The sequence below is a fragment of the Ranitomeya imitator genome, chromosome 6 (assembly GCF_032444005.1).
Source record: "Ranitomeya imitator isolate aRanImi1 chromosome 6, aRanImi1.pri, whole genome shotgun sequence".
NCBI classification, from domain to species: Eukaryota; Metazoa; Chordata; class Amphibia; order Anura; family Dendrobatidae; genus Ranitomeya; species Ranitomeya imitator.
Window position 1 is genome coordinate 340,146,923 of NC_091287.1, and position 15,187 is coordinate 340,162,109.

The 15,187-nt window shown below is 45.0% G+C and overlaps 1 protein-coding gene across 2 annotated transcripts in view; it reads left to right on the forward strand.

Annotated features, from left to right (window-relative positions):
- Nucleotides 1–15,187, forward strand: part of CARMIL1 (capping protein regulator and myosin 1 linker 1) — a 376,826-nt gene that overhangs the window by 876 nt on the left and 360,763 nt on the right. The gene's annotated exons all lie outside the window — the stretch shown is intronic.

The following is a 15,187-nucleotide window of genomic DNA, read 5'->3' on the forward strand; positions in this document are numbered from 1 at the left end:
ACAATTACAGATGTCAGAAGATTTCCGTGGGATTTCCTGGGAGTGAATAACGTACGTTACGAGATTGAGTGGGTACAATGGAGACGCTCGCGGTTTGGGACAAATGAGATCCACCCTGTGAGCAGAACTGATGCAATTCTCCGTGGGGGCCGTGTCCGGGGGCTGTCATCTTCTCCTCTGTACGCTGTGAGCCCCGTTTTGCCTGTACCCCATTCTTCTAACATGAAATAAGTCCGGATTCACACGTGTGTGTGTGTGTGTGTGTGTGTGTGTGTGTGTGTGTGGGACGATGTGAATTTGGGCCACAAGACGAAGAGCGGCCGCAAGTCTAACAGAACTGTTAAAATAGAAAGGCTCCGGCTATGATCATGTGTGTTTGGTGACCGATTTGGTAGAGAAAAAAAAATGGGCGTAAAAAAAACATGTTTTCCATTCGCCACGACAGCACCCACGAGAGAGGGGATCCGCCCCTAGGAACAGGAAACCTACAGAGAGATAAAAGGGGCGGCCCCCCCTCGCTCCTCAGTTGGTTTCCTGTTCCTAGAAGGGAACCCACAGAGAAGACTCTATGGAGTACAGAAGAGGAGAGTCCGCCTGAATGCCGCCTGTCCGTCTCTGCTGAGAGACAGGGGCTCCAGGACGGATGGCAGAGTCGGGGGTTCCTGCTGGTTCCCCCCTCATCTGCTACAGCATAGAGCAACAATGTCCCTGCTGGGGCATCGTTGTAGATGGTGACCAAGGAAAGTACCTCAGGTAAGCCTCTGATTCGGGTGCTGCCTGGCAAATCGGCGACGCTTCTCCATTCCCTTGATGGTGTGAAAGCGGCCGGCAAGTATCAGGGACGCCAGCACATGCGCAGTGCGGTGGCGCTCCCAGGGCTGAGGGCACAGTGTCACTTCCGGGACGGTGGGAACGCCGGCGCATGCGCGGTGCAGCGGCGCTCCTGAGGCTCCGAGGGCAGTGTAACCTGACAGGTCGGCGCTTAATGAGGAAGCGGCCGGCAAGCTGCGGGGACGCCGGCACGTGCGCAGTGCGGCGCTCCCTGAACTCCGGGGTCGCGCTTTCGCTTCCGGGGGCGCCGCCATATTGAATATTAGGAGCGATCCTCCCCCCTCCTGAACTACACACGGCACAGGAAGTGCGTTTGGAAGGAGACGGCATGTCGTCCCATGAGGAGATTTCTGAGCGCCCTATGGAGGAGTTAATTGTACCCAGTGAGAATGTCAGGAAAAGAAGTGGAAAAGTGAGCGACTCCACTGACAAGTCAGGGAGGAGGTCGTCCCGTGGCACACCCCAGGCCGAACAAAAGAGCCGAGACCCGGGGAAGAGGACTGAAAAGACCAAGCACGTGCAGTGTGCAATATGTACTGAGCCCTTACCTGATGCTTATAGCAAAAAATTGTGCCAAGCTTGTATAGATAACACCCTGCGGCAGGAAGAGTCCATTAAAATGAATGAGATACGTCTTATGATTCGGGAGGAGCTTCAGAGTTTACGAGGCAGTCCGTCTGTAAATATGGAGAGGAGAGTTAGCAGAGCATCCTCGCCTAAAGCTGACACCTCGGCAGAGAGTGGGGAGGTCGAGTCAGATGTCTCTCAGTTATCAGGGTCATCAGATGAAGAGGACTATGTCTGCTTTCCTACTGACGGCATAAATAACTTAGTTAAATCCGTAAGGAGTACTATGGGGGTTTCTGAGTTAAAAGAGCCTCAAACTCAGCAGGAGGTGATGTTCGCGGGTCTTTCTCAGCTAAAGGGCCAGGTGTTTCCAGTGAACCAGGCTATAAAGGACCTGGTCAAAAAAGAATGGGGTAAGGGTCAAAAGGGGTTTGTGCCGGTGTCCTGTAAGAGACGCTACCCCTTTGATGACGAGGACTTGGCCACCTGGACTAAGGTACCGAAGGTTGATGCGGCTGTAGCATCTACCGCTCGCCGTTCCGCTTTACCGGTAGAAGATGCGGGTTCTTTGTCCGACCCAATGGACAGAAAATCTGATGCGCTTCTCAAAAAATCATGGGAAGCCTGTGTGACTGCATTTAAACCTGCAATCTCCGCTACATGTACTAGTAGATCCATGTTGGTCTGGCTAGAGCAGCTAGATCAGAACATCAGAAGTGGCGTGTCCAGGGAGAAGTTGCGAGCCTCCATTCCATTGATCAAGGGGGCTGCGGCATTTATATCTGGTGCCTCAATAGACTCTCTCCGCCTGGCAGCGAGATCAGCTAATCTCTCAAATACGGCCCGTCGAGCATTGTGGCTAAAGAACTGGAAGGGAGACGCCCAATCCAGAGCTAAGTTGTGTGCCATTCCCTGCCAGGGTGAGTACCTCTTTGGAGCTGTCCTGGATGACATTCTCACTAAGGCGGGCGAAAGGAAGAAGGGGTTTCCTAATCCCTTTATTCCTTCCTACAGAAGGGCGTTCAGGAAGCCACCATTTGGAAGGAAAGGAGGCTTTAAAGACCGCTGGAGTAACAGGGAGTTCAGGCAGAAGGGCAATTTGTTCAACAAGCGCCCCTTCAAACCAGCGGATAAGTTCCATGAACCCTATTCCACCGGTGGGCGGGAGATTGCTGCAATTTGTTGGACAGTGGAAAGAGATAACGGCCAATACATGGGCCTTAAATTTAATTTCGTCAGGTCTCACCTTAGACCTCATCCGAATACCTCCGGATTCTTTTCTTCTTACCTCCCTAAAATCCAGGCTGCAGCAAGAAGCGCTGGAAACTGAAATCAAATCTCTTTTGTCCAAACAAGTATTAATAAAAGTTCCACCATCTGAAATAGGAAAGGGCTTTTATTCTCCCTTATTTCTAATAACTAAGCCTGATGGGTCCTTTAGGACTATATTTAATTTGAGGAAGTTAAACACCTTCATAAGACCTAAAGCCTTTAAAATGGAGTCCATTCGGTCAGCCATTAAAAATTTATTTCCCAACTGTTACATGGTGGTACTGGATCTTAAGGATGCTTACTACCATCTGCCTATACACCAGTTACACCAGCAGTTTCTTAGAGTAGCAGTTGTAATAGATGGTCAGGTTTGTCATCTGCAGTACAGGGCAATGCCCTTTGGCCTATCTATGGCTCCGAGGGTGTTCACGAAATTGTTGTTGGAAGTAATGTCCTTTTTGCGGTTAAAAGACACACTAGTCATCCCGTATCTAGATGATCTACTAATAGTAGGAAGGAACTCCCTACAATGTGAACAGAGATTGGAAGAGGTAGCCTTTTCATTGCAATCTCTTGGTTGGATTATTAATTGGGAGAAATCCAGACTCCGGCCTGTTACATGTCAGAAGTTCCTTGGCCTCCTTTTAGATTCAGTTGAGCAAATATGTTGCCTGCCAGATAGTAAAAAGACCTCCATAGTTGATAAAGTGAACTTAGCAATCAATAGGCGTAGTATGACTTTGAGAAGTGCCATGTCATTACTGGGGTCTTTAACTTCTTGTATTCCTGCAGTTGAGTGGGCACAGTTTTATACCAGGCAGCTGCAAAGATTTATATTACAAGAGAGTATTGAAAATCAAGGATGTCTAGATCAGATAGTTTTTCTTCCGTCAGAAGTGGTACACTCCCTCACTTGGTGGTTAGATTGGGGAAATCTGTCAAAAGGAGTCCTGTGGGTAATCACTCCTTCAAATATAGTTACCACAGATGCTAGTCCTGATGGTTGGGGAGCACATTTTCGGGATCAGATGGTCCAGGGTCTCTGGTCCAGATCGGAGTATAGTAATTCTTCTAATGTAAAAGAATTGAGAGCTGTATATTATTCCCTGCTCCACTTTCTTCCTCAGCTGCGAGGCTCTCACACAAGGGTCCTCTCCGACAACACCTCTGCGGTGGCCTATCTAAACCGTCAAGGAGGTACACGGTCAGACACTCTTATGGAGGTGGCGTCAGACATCATAAGGCTAGCCGAAGGTCATCTGTTGTCCTTGTCAGCGGTACACATAAGAGGGGTAGACAACTTTCAGGCCGATTTTCTCAGTCGTCATACTCTTCATCAGGGGGAATGGATGCTCAACAGGAAGATTTTCAGAATGATAACAACTCGATGGGGCATACCTCAAATAGACTTGTTCTCAACAAGATCCAATCGACAGGTCAGGATGTTTGCCTCCCTGTGCAGGCTGGACAATCCAGACATATTAGATGCCCTTCAGGTACCATGGACATTCGACCTGGCATACGCATTTCCACCATGGAATCTATTGCCCATGGTGATAAGGAAGATAAGAGAGGAAGGGGCAAGAGTTCTGCTAATAGCCCCCTTTTGGCCCAAGAGGCCATGGTTTTCATGGCTCAGAGCCATGTCGGTGACAGATCCGTGGATTCTGCCTCTGGCCGACAACATGCTGTCTCAAGGTCCGTTTTTCCATCCTCAGGTGAAGGGCATGAACTTAACTGCCTGGAATTTGAGAGGCAATTACTAAGCAGGAGAGGGTTTTCTAGTGGATTAATAGATACCCTTATGAAGAGTAGAAAGCCTTCTACCACCAAAATTTATGTTAGAGTCTGGAAAAAATTTCTTCAGTTTCACACTACAATAATTTCTTCAGAGGTGCCTATATTTTCAATACTGGAGTTTTTGCAAAAAGGACTAGAATTGGGACTTTCAGTTAATGCTTTGAAAGTTCAGGTCTCAGCGTTAGGAGCCCTCTTCAGTTATGATATCGCAGGTGATAGATGGATATCCCGTTTTATATCTGCATGTGAACGATCAAAACCAATAAATATCCCACAGGTGCCCCAGTGGGATCTATCTTTGGTTCTAGATGCATTGACACAAAGCCCGTTTGAGCCTATTCATGCAGCCTCATTAAAGAACATTTCATTAAAAGCAATATTGTTGGTAGCTTTGGTGTCAGCTAGAAGAGTGAGTGATCTGCAGGCGTTGTCAATCGATCCTCCATACTTATCTATAACACCTGATAGAATAGTTTTGAAAACAGATCCATGTTACCTACCTAAGGTGGCCACTAGTTTTCATAGATCCCAGGAGATCGTATTACCTACTTTTTATAAGGACCACTCATCTCCAGAGGAAGTAAGACTTCATACCCTAGACGTAAAGAGGACTATTCTAGCCTATTTAGAGAGAACTAGGGACTGGAGGAAGAGTAGGGCCCTGTTTGTGTCTTTTCAGGGTAGAACCAAAGGATCCAGAGTCACGAAGGGAACATTATCTCGTTGGATCAGAGAAGCTATAACCTTGGCTTACAGAACCAAAGGAAGAGATCCTCCAATGCATGTGGGGGCTCATTCCACAAGGGCCGTATCAACTTCCTGGGCAGAAAGGGCGAACGTGCCAATAGAACTTATATGTAAGGCCGCAACTTGGGCTTCACCGGGCACCTTCTATAGGCACTATAGATTGGACCTATCCGCGACTTCTGATCTTACCTTTGGGGTTTCGGTTCTTGACTCAGTTAACCCACCCAATTTATAGTCTCTGAAATTCTCTCGTGGGTGCTGTCGTGGCGAATGGAAAATACCGGATTACTCACCGGTAATGCTCTTTTATAGAGCCCACGACAGCACCCATTCACATCCCTCCCTTTTCTTTGTATAGTTGCACGTGGTGCTTTTTTGGTGAGGTGTAAATATTAGAAAGATGTAGTATGAGGTTGTAAATATGTATATAATGTATATACCCGAACCTGTTAACTAAAACCTGGCGGCGGTTCCTCCTATTCTCTGTAAAACAACTGAGGAGCGAGGGGGGCCGCCCCTTTTATCTCTCTGTAGGTTTCCTGTTCCTAGGGGCGGATCCCCTCTCTCGTGGGTGCTGTCGTGGGCTCTATAAAAGAGCATTACCGGTGAGTAATCCGGTATATTTGTTCCGTTGAGAACTGGTCCGTTTTTCCTAGCGGGGTCTCTGAGCATGTGCAACGGATCCGTTAAACAGATGACCGTCCGTTATGATGTTTCCCATAGACATTATTGGAAAAACAGTGGACGTTTCCATTTTGTCTGCCACCTGCTTTTTCTTTCCGGACAGAAAAAACAGAAACGTAGTGCAGATCTACATTTATAGCGGACAGAACAGATACAAACTGATGACGGTTTTAGGAGGTAAAAAAAGCATTTAAAAAAAGGGCTCAGAATTGTAAAAGAATAATAATCATACACGGGGCTGTGCTCCCAGATCAGAAAAAAATCACAGCTGGATGAAAAAATAAAAAATTCCTTCTATTTGGGCATACGGTAGCGTGACTACACCTTCTTCAGACAGATCAGTATTTATAAGAATTAGTGCCACAGATCACCAAACATGAATGGGAGCAAAAATTGCATACGGTTGTTAAAATAAAAAAACAAACAAAAAAAACCCCCATAATTGACAGAAATGGGTTCTGCAGTTGAACGTTTAATTTCCGTTTTTCTGATTCCCAAATGGAACATGAAAATGGGGAAACAAAAACGTGAATATAGTATAACCTGACAAACACAGCCATGGTGTCACACCAGCACGGTAGTGATGTCATTGTATCTTATGTGAATGACACATTCGCGATGTCACCGCCCACACTGTTTTGGTTTCGCTGCAGCTTCCTCAGGGGGTAGTCACCAGCAACAGAGGGTTCCTGTACAATAATTGTCTATGGGCTACTTGTCTTCCCACTGCTGATTTGATGATGGTACGAACTATACCATAGGCCAACTCCTTCATTGTTCCTTAGTAAAACCCTTACATGTGCCTAAGTGTGGGACCTGATGTGTCGTGGTGAAATCTGATGATGACCATTAGGCTTTCTGACTGTTGTCCAGCTTTTAAATTGTGGTCTGGAAATGAAAGGGGGAAGTCTTTAATGGGAACCTGACAGGTGATATCGGCTGTGGGCAGCTGTATTAGCCACTGGCTGTATGATCTGAGCCAGGTGTGAAATGCTGCGGCGTGCCAGAGAAAAACTACTTTTAGTAACTGTCAGGGATCCGGCGTCTTCTCCGCACCCGCTGACAGTGACTGACAAAGCTCTGCCCACATGAGCATATAGGTCAGGCAGGGAGAGGACATCGGAGACCTGCCTGTACGGCTAGTGCACAGTGCGGCTCGGTCCCCAGCGGCTAGCAGTAGTATGGTTCTTCTCTAAACGCACTGTTTGAGTCAGACATACATGGCTGTCATTGTACAGCTGATACCTGCTGCCCACAGTTTGTCATATTAACGCTTTTCTTTTGTTTAGAGACCAACCACTGCTGCAATGTAGCTAGTACGCGCTGCGCCAGAGTTGGCCAGAATTAGGAGGCAGCAGCATGTTCCCACGATCGCGGTCAGCTTCAAAATAGTGCTTAATTGCTCAATATAAAAGAGCTTGTAAGCGCTGCGTATGTTCTGCTGTAAAGCAGGTGTGGTCTGTCTCCAAGGCAACAAGCAGTAAGCAAAATTAAAAATGTCTGTCTCAAAGGCAGAAAAATTTTAATAATCAGTATATTGCAAAATTGCAAGCATTATTTGACAATATCCATTTATAAATATGGGAGAAACCTGTTAGAAGTGTAAATGTCAAATAGCTGTTGATCAATGGGGATCCAAGTACAAAGACCTCATTGATCGCACAAAACGCCAGCCTGATGTGCACCTCTTGTATGTAGTGCCTGCACAGAGCTGTGTGCGGGCTCCACTTTAAGTCATTGGGTTCTAACTAGTGATGAGCGAGTATACTCATTACTCTGGTTTCCCCGAGCATTTTCGGGTGGTCTCCAAGTGTTTGTTAGTGCTCGGAGATTTAGTTTTCGTTGCCGCAGCTCCATGATTTGCGACTGCTAGCCAACCTGAGTACATGTGGGGGTTGCCTGTTTGTTAGGGAATTCCCACATGTATTCAGCCTGTCTAGCAGCCACAAATCAAGGAGCTAAATCTCAGAGCACGGCAAAATACTCAGAGACCACCCGAGCATGCTCAAGTAAACCCAAGTAACGAGTATACTGGCTCATCACCAGTTCTAACCCCACTGTGAGATCGTGTTTGGACCCATATATTTTCTATTGAGCACATTAACTGCTCTGTGCACGTTTACTGCATAATGATGGTTACACTTTAATGGGTCAGTGTTGGCAAAGAATGACTGTTCAAACCTAGTTCAGGTGCTTGGTGCACCCTTGGCGTGACCAAACAGTTCAGTACACCTTCACAAATACTTGTCTTCCATCTATCTTCTATGAAGCCAGGGTTACCAATCAACGGTTTGGCCACGCAAAGGGTGCACTGAACGCCTGTACTAGGTTTGAACAGTCATTCTGTGTTGATAGCCCTTTATAGGGAATCGGTCATGTCAAAAACTTGGTAACTTGCAGATATGGAGTTAATAGCATTTTAAAGCCGTGCACAAGCCACGCTAATAGCCTATTGGCAAGATATGGATTTTATTCCTCCTGGAAGCTTTGTTGTAAAGGTGCAGCTGGCACATCTTCATTCACCGCTAAGTACATGGTGAGCGACTGCAGTAACCATCCTCGGCCTCTGACAGCCGGTTCAGCAGTGCATTAGTACTGAGCCAGCTGTCAGTCATTGCCGGGTTGTGTCTACAGCCGCCGCCCTCCATGTACTGAAGCCAAACCTCTATAACTGAAAGCCAGAGGGAATAAACGTTATTTCCGCCCTTTGCCTGGGATTTCAGTGCGGCGGATGCCCAGCATTAAAATACTATTAACCTGTAGATTAACCCTTATCTGCAGGTTAAATACAGTGGTATGTAAAAATTTGGGCCCTGGTTAAAATTACTATTATGAACAGTTAAGCAATTAAATGAAATGATCTCTAAAAGTCCAAAAATTAAAAATGACACATTTCTGTTGTATTTTAGGCAAAACAAATAAATATATTTTCATCTTTTAAATTTTAAAAATTACAAAAAGAAAAATGGGCTGATGCGAAAGTTTGGGTGCCCTGCATAGTTACTTAGCACCCCCTTTATCAAAGTATCACAGCATGTAAAGGCTTTTTGTAGCCAGCCAAGAGTATATCAATTCTTGTTTGAGGGATTTTCATCCATTCTTCCTAGGAAAATTCTTCCAGTTCTGTGACATTCCTGGGTTGTCTTGCATGCGCTGCCATTTTGAAGTCTAGCCATAAATTTTCAATGATCTTTAGATCAAGGGACTGTGAGGGTCATTGTAAAACATTCAGCTTGTGCCTTTTGAGGAATTTTGACGTGTCTAGGATCATTATCCATTTGTAGAAACTGTCATCTTTTCAACTTCAGCTTTACAGATGGTATAATTATGTTTGAATCAAGAATTTGTTGAACTTTCATTCAATCCATTCTTGCCCATGAAATGTTCCCCGTGCAATTGATTGCAACACAACCCTAAAGCATGATTGATCTACCCCCATGCTTCATGTTGTCGAGATGTTCTTTTCCTGAAATTCCGTACCATTTTTTTTCTCCTTACACACCATTAGATATTGTGGTCAATGTGTTCTTTTTTTAAGGGAACCTCACCTGAATTTGGCGGGACTGGTTTTGGGTCATAGGGGCGGAGTTTTTGGGTTTTTGATTCACCCTTTCCTTACCCGCTGGCTGCATGCTGGCTGCAATATTGGATTGAAGTTCATTCTCTGTCCTCCGCAGTACACGCAATCTTGCCTTGCGCAGGAGTGTACTACGGAGGACAGAGAATGAACTTCAATCCAATATTTCGGCCAGCATGCAGCCATCGGGTAAGGAAAGGGTGAATCAGACACCCAAAAACTCCGCCCATATGACCCAAAACCAGTCCCGCCAAATTCAGGTGACAGGTTCCCTTTAACTTCATCGGTCCACATAACTTGTTTCAAAAATCTTGCCTTGCGCAGGCGTGTACTACGGAGGACAGAGAATGAACTTCAATCCAATATTGCGGCCAGCATGCAGCCAGCGGGTAAGGAAAGGGTGAATCAAACACCTGAAAACTCCGCCCATATGACCGAAAACCGGTCCGCCAAATTCAGGTGACAGGTTCCCTTTAACTGCCATTTCTTAAAGGGAACCTGTTACCCCCAAAATCGATGGTGAGGTAAGCTCACCGTCATCAGTGGCTTATCTACAGCATTACAGAATAAGCCCCCGATGTTACCTGAAAGAGGAGAAAAAGAGGTTAGATTATACTCACCCAGGGGCGGTCCTGCTGCCGTCCGGTCAAATGGGCGTCTCAGGTCCGCTGCGGCGCCTCCTATCTTCATTCCATGACGTCCTCTTCTGGTCTTCACGCCGCGGCTCCGGCGCAGGCGTACTTTGTCTGCCCTGTTGAGGTCAGAGCAAAGTACTGCAGTGTGCAGGGCCTCTCTGACCTTTCTGGCGCCTGCGCACTGCAGTACTTTGCTCTGCCCTCAACAGGGCAGACAAAGTACGCCTGTGCCGGAGCCGCGGCGTAAAGACCAGAAGAGGACCTCATGGAATGAAGATGGGAGGCGCTGTACCGGACCTGAGACGCCCACCGCAGCGGGACCAGCCCTGGGTGTGTATAATCTAACGTCTTTTTCTCCTCTTTCAGGTAGCATTGAATGCTGTATATAAGCCCCTGATAACGGTGAGCTTACCTCATCATCGATTTTGGGGGTGACAGGTTCCCTTTAACTTACATTTTTAACTGAGAAAAGGGCAACTTGAAAATGCTTTGCTACCTTCTTATAGCATTCTCTTGCTTTGTGGGTCTCCACCAACTTCATTTTCTGAGTACTAGGCAGCTGCTTAGAAGAACCCATGGCTGCTGTTCTTTGGCACAAAATTAGAGGAGGCTGGGAAATTTGCATCACCTGGCCTATCCTTACAATGATGGTGAACAAGCCATAACCCTAACTGACTAAGTAAGGTCTGAAACCTTGGTAAAAGTTATCTGCATACATAAATCTCCAAGGGTGCCCAAACTTTTGCGTTGGCCCACATTACTTTTTTTAAATATAGTTATATATTTTTTTTGCCTAAAATGCAAAGGAAACGTCACCTTTTAACTTTAGCCCATTTAGAGATTGTCATCTTCAACTTGCTTAACTGTTTACAATTCTAAGAAATAAAGCTGCACTCTGGATTGTTTAGAATGGTACATCTAGAAAATTGGAACTGCAGTACTGCCATAGAACACTGGTTAAGTGCTACTTTATGTACATTTTGAAAAATTGAAAATGCAATATTGCTATAGGCAGATTTAAAGTAAAAAGAAGGTACTTGGCACATAGATTGGCAAATGAGCCCAACTGCAATGTCAATGCGTACCTTATAGTTGGGTTCCTGTCCTGATAAGATTCCTCTCTTGGACTAGAAAGCCGACAATATATGGGGCAGGAAGGAACCAGCTAGTTAACCCCTTAAGCCCCGAGGGTGGTTTGCACGTTAATGACCGGGACAATTTTTACAATTCTGACCACTGTCCCTTTATGAGGTTATAACTCTGGAATGCTTCAACGGATCTTGGCGATTCTGACATTGTTTTCTCGTGACATATTGTACTTCATTTTAGTAGTAACATTTATTCGATATAACTTGCGTTTATTTGTGAAAAAAACGGAAATTTGGCGAAAATTTAGAAAATTTCGCAATTTTCCAACTTTAAATTTTTATGCCCTTAAATCACAGAGATATGTCACGCAAAATACTTAATAAGTAACATTTCCCACATGTCTACTTTACATCAGCACAATTTTGGAACCAAAATTTTTTTTTGTTAGGGAGTTATAAGGGTTAAAAGTTGACCAGCAATTTGTCATTTTTACAACACCATTTTTTTTTAGGGACCACATCTCATTTGATGTCATTTTGAGGGGTCTATATGATAGAAAATAGCCAAGTGTGACACCATTCTAAAAACTGCACCCCTCAAGGTGCTCAAAACCACATTCAAGAAGTTTATTAACCCTTCAGGGGTTTCACAGGAATTTTTGGAATGTTTAAATAAAAATGAATATTTAACTTTTTTTCACACAAAATTTATTTCAGCTCCAATTTGTTTTATTTTACCAAGGGTAACAGGATAAAATGGATGCCAAACATTGTTGTACAATCTGTACTGAGTACGCTGATACCCCATATGTGGGGGTAAACCACTGTTTGGGCGCATGGCAGAGCTCGGAAGGAAAGGAGCGCCATTTGACTTTTAAATGCAAAATTGACAGGAATTGAGATGGGACGCCATGTTGCGTTTGGAGAGCCCCTCATGTGCCTAAACATTGAAACCCCCCACAAGTGACACCATTTTGGAAAGTAGACACCCTAAGGAACTTATCTAGATGTGTGGTGACCACTTTGATCCACCAATTGCTTCACAGAAGTTTATAATGCAGAGCCGTAAAAATAAAAAATCATATTTTTTCACAAAAATGATCTTTTCGCCCCCAATTTTTTATTTTCCCAAGAGTAAGAGAAGAAATTGGACCTCAAAAATTGTTGGCCAATTTGTCCTGAGTACGCTGATACCCCATATATGGGTGTAAACCATTGTTTGGGCGTATGGCAGAGCTCGGAAGGGAAGGAGCGCCATTTGACTTTTCAATGCAAAATTGACTGGAATTAAGATGGGACGCCATGTTGGTTTGGAGAGCCCCTGATGTGCCTAAACATTAAAAACCCCCACAAGTGACACCATTTTGGAAACTAGACCCCCTAAGGAACTTATCTAGATGTGTTTTGAGAGCTTTGAACCCCCAAGTGTTTCACTACAGTTTATAACGCAGAGCCGTTAAAATAATTTTTTTTTTTTTTCGCAAAAATTATTTTTTAGCCCCCAGTTTTGTATTTTCACAAGGGTAACATAATAAATTGGACCCCAAAAGTTGTTGTCCAATTTGTCCTGAGTACGCTGATACCCCATATGTGGGGGGGAACCACTGTTTGGGCGCATGGCAGAGCTCGGAAGGGAAGGAGCGCCATTTGGAATGCAGACTTAGATGGATTGGTCTGCAGGAGTCACGTTGCATTTGCAGAGCCCCTGATGTACCCAAACAGTACAAACCCCCCACAAGTGACCCCATATTAGAAACTAGACCTCCCAAGGAACTTGTCTAGATGTGTTGTGAGAACTTTGAACCCCTAAGTGTTTCACTACAGTTTATAACGCAGAGCCGTGAAAATAAAAAATCCTTTTATTTCCCACAAAAAATGATGTTTAGCCCCCCAAATTTTTATTTTCCCAAGGATAACAAGAGAACTTGGACCCAAAAAGTTGTTGTCCAATTTGTCTCGAGTACGATGATACCCCATATGTTGGGGTAAACCCCTGTTTGGGCGCACGGGAGAGCTCGGAAGTGAAGGAGCACTGTTTTACTTTTTCAATGCAGAATTGGCTGGAATTGAGATCGGACGCCATGTCGCGTTTGGAGAGCCCCTGATGTGTCTAAACAGTGGAAACCCCCCCAATTATAAATGAAACCCTAATCCAAACGCACCCCTAACCCTAATCCCAACTGTAACCCTAACCACACACCTAACCCTGACACACCCCTAATTCTAATCCCAACCCTAATCCCAACCGTAAATGTAATCCAAACCCTAACCCTAGCCCTAACCCTAGCCCTAACCCTAATGGGAAAATGGAAATAAATACATTTTTTTTAATTTTATTATTTTTCCCTAAGGCTAGGTTCACATTGCGTTAGGGAAATCCGTTTAGCACTAGCGGATTGCGCTAACGCAATGTCTTTTTAGGTGTCGTGTTTAGTGGTCGCGTTAACGTCCCCAGTCTGGAAGATCGGGGATCGGACCTCGGGCGCGCCGCGGACGCTGCAAGCAGCGTCTGAGGCGCGCCACAAAAGAATGGCACCTTGCTAGCGCGAGCCGAAAATGGCACGCTCTAGCGATGCGCTACACCAGAAAATCACATTGCTGTCAATGGTTGTGCTAACGGACCCGTTGCACGGCGTTAATTGTGACATTTTCGCCGTGCAACGCTGTCCGTTAGCGTTAACCCATTAACGCAATGTGAACCTAGCCTAACTAAGGGGGTGATGAAGGGGGGTTTGATTTACTTTTATAGCGTTTTTTATATCGGATTTTTATGATTGGCAGCCGTCACACACTAAAATACGCTTTTTATAGCAAAAAAGTTTTTGCGTCTCCACATTTTGAGACCTATAATTTTTCCATATTTTGGTCTACATGTGAGGTCTTGTTTTTTGCGGGACGAGTTGACGTTTTTATCGGTTACATTTTCGGACATGTGACAGTTTTTGATCGCTTTTTATTCCGATTTTTTTGTGAGGCAGAATGACCAAAAACCAGCTATTCATGAATTTCTTTTGGGGGAGGCGTTTATACCGTTCCGCGTTTGGTAAAATTGATGAAGCAGTTTTATTCTTCGGGTCAGTACGATTACAGCGATACCTCATTTATATCATTTTTTTTATGTTTTGGCGCTTTTATACGATAAAAGCTATTTTATAGAAAAAATAATTATTTTGGCATCGCTTTATTCTGCGGACTATAACTTTTTTATTTTTTTGGTTATGATGCTATATGGCGGCTCGTTTTTTGCGGGACAAGATGACGTTTTCAGAGGTACTATGGTTATTTATATCCGTCTTTTTGATCGCGTGTTATTCCACTTTTTGTTCAGCGTTATGATAATAAAGCGTTGTTTTTTGGCTCGTTTTTTTTTTTTTTTCTTACGGTGCTCACTGGAGGGGTTAACTAGTGGGCCAGTTTTATAGGTCGGGTCGTTACGGACGCGGCGATACTAAATATGTGTACTTTTATTGTTTTTTTGTTTTTTTTTTATGTAAAGAAATGTATTTATGGGAATAATATTTTTTTTTTTTTCTGCTTTATTTAGGAATTTTTTTTTTTTTTTTTTACAAGTGTGGAAATTTTTTTTTTTACTTTTTCACTTTGTCCCAGGGGGGGACAATACAGATCACCGATCTGACAGTGTGCACAGCACTGTGTTAGATCGGTGATCTGACATACAGCCGGGCAGGATTAGAGCTGCAGCTGCAGCCTGATCCTGACCCGGAAGTGCTCCCTGCAGGACCCGGATGCAGCCCGGCAGCCATTTTGGATCCGGGGACTGCAGGGAGAAGACGCTCGGTACACGGTGAGCACATCACCGTGCACCGATCGTCTCAGGGAAGCCCGCAGGGAGCCCCCTCCCTGCGCGATGCTTCCCTGCACCGCCGGCACACCGCGATCATCTTTGATCGCGGTGTGCCGGGGGTTAATGTGCCGGGAGCGGTCCGTGACCGCTCCTGGCACATAGTGCCGGATGTCAGCTGCGA